Source organism: Mesocricetus auratus, unplaced genomic scaffold (genome assembly GCF_017639785.1).
Source record: "Mesocricetus auratus isolate SY011 unplaced genomic scaffold, BCM_Maur_2.0 Super-Scaffold_100007, whole genome shotgun sequence".
NCBI classification, from domain to species: domain Eukaryota; kingdom Metazoa; phylum Chordata; class Mammalia; order Rodentia; family Cricetidae; genus Mesocricetus; species Mesocricetus auratus.
The window spans coordinates 95,815,784-95,822,031 of record NW_024429191.1 but is presented as its reverse complement, the minus strand read 5'-3'; the positions used below and the strand labels follow the sequence as shown (position 1 = coordinate 95,822,031).

Below are 6,248 nucleotides of genomic sequence, written 5' to 3'. Positions count from 1 at the left end.
TCACCGCCCCTCTTCAGCCATCGCAGTGGGAGGTCTCTCCCAGGCCTCCTGGCGAAGGAAGGTTCAGCCCTGCTTCTACTTCTGGGCTCTGGAGGCAGCCTCGGCGCCGACTTTAGCGGGGCAGCTGTGGTGGTGGTCTAGTCCTCGTTGCCTTCCATAACCCCCATGCCAGTCTGGAACCTGAGGCCTTATCCTGCCCCAGCCTTCTTGGGGGGTCTCTTCATCTAGGAAAAGGCCTAAAGAGCTGCCCAGAGCTGAGCCCAGGCGGATAAGGCGTCAGGATGGGGACAACAGGCACCTAAGCAGGCAGATGGCATCTTCTACATATATGGAAATGAGCCTTCTGGGCAATGGCTGTGTGGGGCTGGCGGGGTTCAGGCGGGATAACCCCCCCAAAATGCCAGCTCAGTGCAGACGGGGAGCAGAGCAGCTTCTGGGAGAGGGAGGCACCTGAGAGCTGTCTGAAGGCCTTTGCTGGACCGGCAGAAAAGAGAGTGGGCTGGGAAGAGATGGGGCAACCAGTCATGAGGCTAGCAAGTCCTGGATGTGTAGTTGCAGCTCCTGGACCAGGGATGTGCCTCCTGGCTGCAGTGCTCCACCAAGCTCAGATACTCCACCAGCCTTAGGTGCCCCACCAAGCTCAGATACCCCACCAGCCTCAGGTGCTCCACCAAGCTCAGATACTCCACCAGCCTTAGGTGCCCCACCAAGCTCAGATACCCCACCAACCTCAGGTGCTCCACCACGCTCAGATACTCCACCAGCCTCAGATGCTCCACCAAGCTCAGATACCCCACCAGCCTCAGGTGCTCCACCAAGCTCAGATACTCCACCAGCCTCAGGTGCCCCACCAAGCTCAGATACCCCACCAACCTCAGGTGCTCCACCAAGCTCAGATACTCCACCAGCCTCAGATGCTCCACCAAGCTCAGATACCCCACCAACCTCAGGTGCTCCACCACGCTCAGATACTCCACCAGCCTCAGATGCTCCACCAAGCTCAGATACTCCACCAGCCTCAGGTGCCCCACCAAGCTCAGATACTCCACCAGCCTCAGGTGCCCCACCAAGCTCAGATACCCCACCAGCCTCAGGTGCCCCACCAAGCTCAGATACTCCACCAGCCTCAAATGCTCCACCAAGCTCAGATACCCCACCAGCCTCAGGTGCTCCACCAGGTTCGGGTACCCCTTCCTGCTCAGACTCCAGGAGCAGGCAATCATGCTGCCGTGTTGACATCTTTAAGCAAGGTCTCTCTGTCTTCTGCTCTCTCCTTCAGGTGTCCTCTGTGGCCCGGGGTCTGTAGCCAGCTTTTCAAGCACAGGTACTCTTCACCTTGCCTGGGCCCAGGTGTCACCTGTAAGACCGTACAGTGCCTCCTATCCTGGTTCCCCAGTCTCTTCTCTCCCAGTCACACTTACCGGTCGCAGCTGACAGTCCTGGTGGCCCAGGAACGCTCTGTACTGGCCAGAGTGGCCTGTGGGTCCCCGCTGTCTGTATCCCGTCCACATGGCTCCTTGACCTCGTGCCCTCGCTCAGACTGCGTGCTGCACCTGAGCGTCCTCCCCACTCTTCTGCCCACCGCCCATGTGAGCCTGTTCCTGTGCACCTGCCGCAGAGGTCTCCTTGGTCTCTGGTTGGGTTGGGGGCCCCGGGGCCTCTTAGTCACCATCACCTGGGATGGCTCCAGCTCCCTTTGTCAGGTCAGCATCCTAAGGCCTCGAGCTGTGGTTTTTCCTTTGAGACAAGGTGTCATGCAGCCCAGCTGGCCTTTAAGTCATTACATAGCCGAGGACAGCCTTGCAACATCTGATGCTTCTACTGCCACCTCTTGAGTGCTGGGGTTGCAGGAGTGTGACACCGTGCCTGGCTTACACATCACCGGGGATCAAGCCCAAGGCTTCCTGCGAGCTAGGCAAGCACTGCAGCAACTGAGCCCCTTCCCAGCCCTGCAGGCTGTCCTATCCCTTTCCACACTGCTCGCTTTTGATGCCCAGGGGCTCTGGAGGAAGGGGCCCGCTGTCCCGGCCTGGCAGACTGTGCAGAGCCTTCACTGGGAAGTCAGAAGCTGTGTCTGGCTGTGATGTCACAGTCATGCTGGCTTTGTCTGCCATTGTAGGCATGCATGGGAGGGAGCCCAAACCCCGAGACCTCTCTCTGCATCCATGACTGTTTGCAGGTAAGTAGTGAGGCTGGGGCTTTCTCAGCCGGCTTTATTATACTACCCAGGACCACCCGCGTAGGGGAGGCACTGCTCTTCCGTCAGCTGCTAACTGAGGAAGTGCCCCACAGGCCAATGTAACGGGGCACTTCCTCAACGGGGGTTCCCTCTCCCCATAGATGTCTAGTTTGTGTCAAGTTGACAAACCCTAAATGACACATGGTCCATGACGGTGTGAGTTTAGTGTGCATTTCAGAGCAGTGACACGGATTGGGGTGGAGCTCAGCAGGACACAACTTGCCTCGCTTATGCCGAGCTCTCTCTCTCTCTCTCTCTCTCTCTCTCTCTCTCTCTCTCTCTCTCTCTCTCTCCACACACACACACACACACATACACACACACACATGCACACACACACGCGCACACACACACTAGCATGTACACACACTAGCATGTACACACACATAAGGTAAAAATTTACAGTGTGTGTTTTACTAAATTTATAAGAGGAAGAAGCTTGAGTTAGAGCCCTTTCCACGCTCTCTCCACTCGGGCAATGCTCTGACCTTTCAGATGTGCAGTCCTGGGGTCCCAGGTTCAGACCCAGCTCTCTTTCCCCAGCTCCAGGCCTTCTTAGGATCCATCTCTCTTGCCTGCAATCTCTCCAGCTCCTGCTCAGCAGCAAGACAAGGCTTTAAAGAATTTCGTCCTGTCCTCTGTGAATCCAGACTGACAAAGACACTCGGGGAATGGTCCTGCCAGGGAATCACTCTCAGAGACTGGCCTCAGACTGGAGCTTTGCCTGTAGGATTCCATTCGGTCTTTTCGGCCTTTCGTGGGGTTGGAACCCTGGGCATGTGCGTGATTGAGCAATGAGAAAATGGTGACCTGCGGTGTGAAGGGTCTCAAGTCTCCAGGTGTTGAGGGGAGGTCACAACCCCCCCCGCCCGCCCCCGCTATCCTTGCGGGTTCTGACACTCCCCCCTCCACAGATCTCTTGGGCTGACTTCATCCGGGGACCAGCTCTCTAAGTCAAAAGAGGCTGGCTCCTTAGCTGCAGTAAGAGGCTGAGAGACCTGATGAAAGGCGATGGATTCAATCTTCCCCACATCGTCACCTGGGACTCCAGCAGACGCAAACCGATTAGGAAAATGCGCGTTGAAAGCCTCCAGTATAATGGCCCGAATCATAGAAAACATTTGGCCCGGATGGAGGCGGAAATCCCATTTTCACCTAAGCTGCGGCCTTCAGGGATTTCCCCTGCCCCCACCCCTCCCCCATGTTTGATAACCTTACCTCTTCCCCAAGACCAATCATTAGACTAATTAGTGGCTGATCAATGTTTAATTAAAACCTAGCCATCAATTACAGGGAGTGCTGTGGCAGCTGGAGAATAGGATTGCAGGGGGGATCTAGCTGCCCCAAGTGGGGCTGGTGACCTGGGAGGAGGTGCTGTGCTCCGGGGAGGAGGGCCTGGGGGTTTGGAGCAAGCTGGAGAGGGAGAGGAGGGGGAGGGGGAGGGGGAGGGGGAGAGGGAGAGGGAAAGGGAGGGGAAGAGGAAAGGGAGAGGGAGAGGAGAGGGAGGGGGAGAGGGAGAGTGAGAGGAAAGGGAGAGGGAGGGGGAGAGGAAGGGGGAGGGAGAGGAGAGGGAGGGGGAGAGGAAAGGGAGGGGGAGAGGGAGGGGGAGGGAGAGACCGTTGGACTGCTTTCCTATCCCCTTCTCCCACTGCATTAAGATTCCGCCCTGCTATTCTGCTGTGGCTCTTCTCATGACCCTAAATGGATTTCGCTTTTCCTCTGTGGATCCTTCCCCGAGTCTCCATGTGGCACGGCGAGAGAGACTTGAATGCGACGTTCCCTGCTCTGGAGCCAGGTGACAAGGGACTCTGGATTGTCCCTCCCAGGAGTGTGCACACCCTCTGGGCCTCCTTCAGCCTCCCCTTTACCCCCACCCCGTGCTGGTCATCTTTTGTCACACAAACTAGGGGCTCCTGGGAAGAGGGAACCTCAAGTGGGGGATTGCCTCCGCCAGCTCGGCCTGTGGGTGTGTCCGTGAGCATTTTCTTCCTTGTTAGCTCTCGAAGGAAGGCCTAACCCACCGTCTCAGGAAGCAAGGTGGGCAGCTCCTGAGCAGTGACACCAGGAGTTGACCTCCCGCGTCCCCCACGAATGCACACTCATTAGCTTGGCACATGAATTGATTTCTCTTAAGCAACAAGGGCCTACACTGGCCGAGGGAGGTTATGGGGGGGGCAGGCTCACACCCACCTCCTCTCTACCGATCACTGGGTCCGGGTCACACAGTGCTGACACACCTTTGTCTGCTGCTTGCCTGATCCTGAACCCAGAGCTCCGTGGAAACAGCCTCTGAGAGTGAAGTTGGGACTGTCCCCTCTCTCTGGACTGACACAGGCTTTCTTCCAGTCCCAGAAAACCATCACCACACAGAAAACCATCACTACACAGAAAACCCTCACCACACAGAAAACCATCACCACACAGAAAACCATCACCACACAGCCTCGACACCCAGCTCCCACCTGAGCACCTGGCAGCCTCCAGGGAGGAGCCTGGGGGAGCTCCATGGGAGAGGCGGGGTGGATGGGAAATGTTGTATAGAAAGTGTTGGTTTGGAAGGCCCAGAGAGACAGACACACAGAGACAAGGAGAGGGAGGGGAAGGGGGAAGGAGGGGAGGGGGAGGAGGGGGAAGAGGAGGAGGAGGAGGGAGAGTAGGAGGAGGGGCATCCCACACGTATGAACGGGAAGGAGGCGGTAGAGGACATCAGGACTCTTGAGTTCCCTTCTAGGTCTTTCTCCTCTGCCGGTTTAGGCGCCCCGTGAGCTCTTCCCTTTTATGGTAGTGAACTCTCCTGGACTTTAAAAGCCACCTATAGAGTGAGTCCTGCAGTCCTGCGTTGGGCCCCCCAAGCCCAAGGCCTCCTTCGTTGACCATCGTCTGTGTACGAGCACACGATGTTCCCACCTTTCCCTCCCCCCCACAGCAGCAAGCTGGGTTCATGGCATCTTGAGGTTTCCTGCCCAGGGACATTCTGTCCAGCCTTCCCTCTATGCGTTGGATCCATTTGGCAAGAGAGGCTCATGTTCCTTTCAAAAAGCAAGCGAGTGTGCTGGGCGTGGCTCAGCGGTGGAGCATTTGGCGGGTTTGTGAGAGATCCTGGGTTACACTCCAGCACCATAAGAAAATAAGCAGCTTGGTAGCCCCTGGGGTACTTAACAGCTGCCCCTGTGCCCTTCCTCCACGGGTCAGGGCTGGCTTTATGATGACCACTCCCTCACACATTCATATCTGGCGCTCACTGGCCAGCTCCCAACCCTGTGGCCATTATGGGACCCGGGAAGGGTTACTGTGTTTGGCTGGGAACTTGGTCGCTTGCTGAGAGTGGGGGAAGGCTACCCTCTGAGAAAAACAGGTGTCACCTTCATCGGGTTAGCTGTATCTGTTTGCAAGCGTCAACCATGGGGCCTGTGGACTGTTGACATCCCCTCAGAGAAGAAGGAGGTATGGGGGGGAGGGTCAGTGGCTCATCACCCGAGAGTCCAGCCAATCCTCCCAGGCGCTAATACACAATTCTGCCCTACCTTACACATGGTCTTGTGGGGCTCAGGGAGGGGACAGGCAGGGGAGGCTTCATCTATGTGGCTTCGGGGAAGCCGTCATCCATGCTGGGTGCAGACCGTCCGGTGTGGCTGGTCTAGGGTCACCTTGGCTGCAGTCTATCCTCGTGCTGTGCTGAGTGTAAGCTCAATAAACTCAATGGTTCCCCAGGGTGAACTTGGGAATAATCACACTTTGATCTGTCTTTAGGATCTTATGAGGAGGGGGCACAAGGGTTCTAAGTGTCCTAGTCTGGTTTCTGCGATCTTAAACCGCTTGGGGATCTTTCCAGGTGTGTCAGGTTGATCGACAACAACAGTTGAGGACCAGCCTCTCAGCTGCCCGTGCTACAAGAAATGCTCCCTCACTCCCTCCTCCCCTTCTCCAACCTCCTCCCCTCCTGTTTGTGTCTGGATGTGCCTTTTGTAGGAGAGAGATCACTGGAGAAGGCAGAGGGGACTCATGAAGC

General features: G+C 56.8%; 1 long non-coding RNA gene across 1 annotated transcript; it reads left to right on the top strand.

The window, feature by feature from the left end:
- The first annotated feature begins 2,101 nt into the window (after nt 1-2,101).
- On the top strand, nt 2,102-3,486 carry LOC121141199. The gene is made up of 2 exons (XR_005878087.1): nt 2,102-2,179; nt 2,783-3,486. It is a non-coding gene; the product is annotated as an uncharacterized LOC121141199 (long non-coding RNA).
- Nucleotides 3,487-6,248: the final 2,762 nt, after the last annotated feature.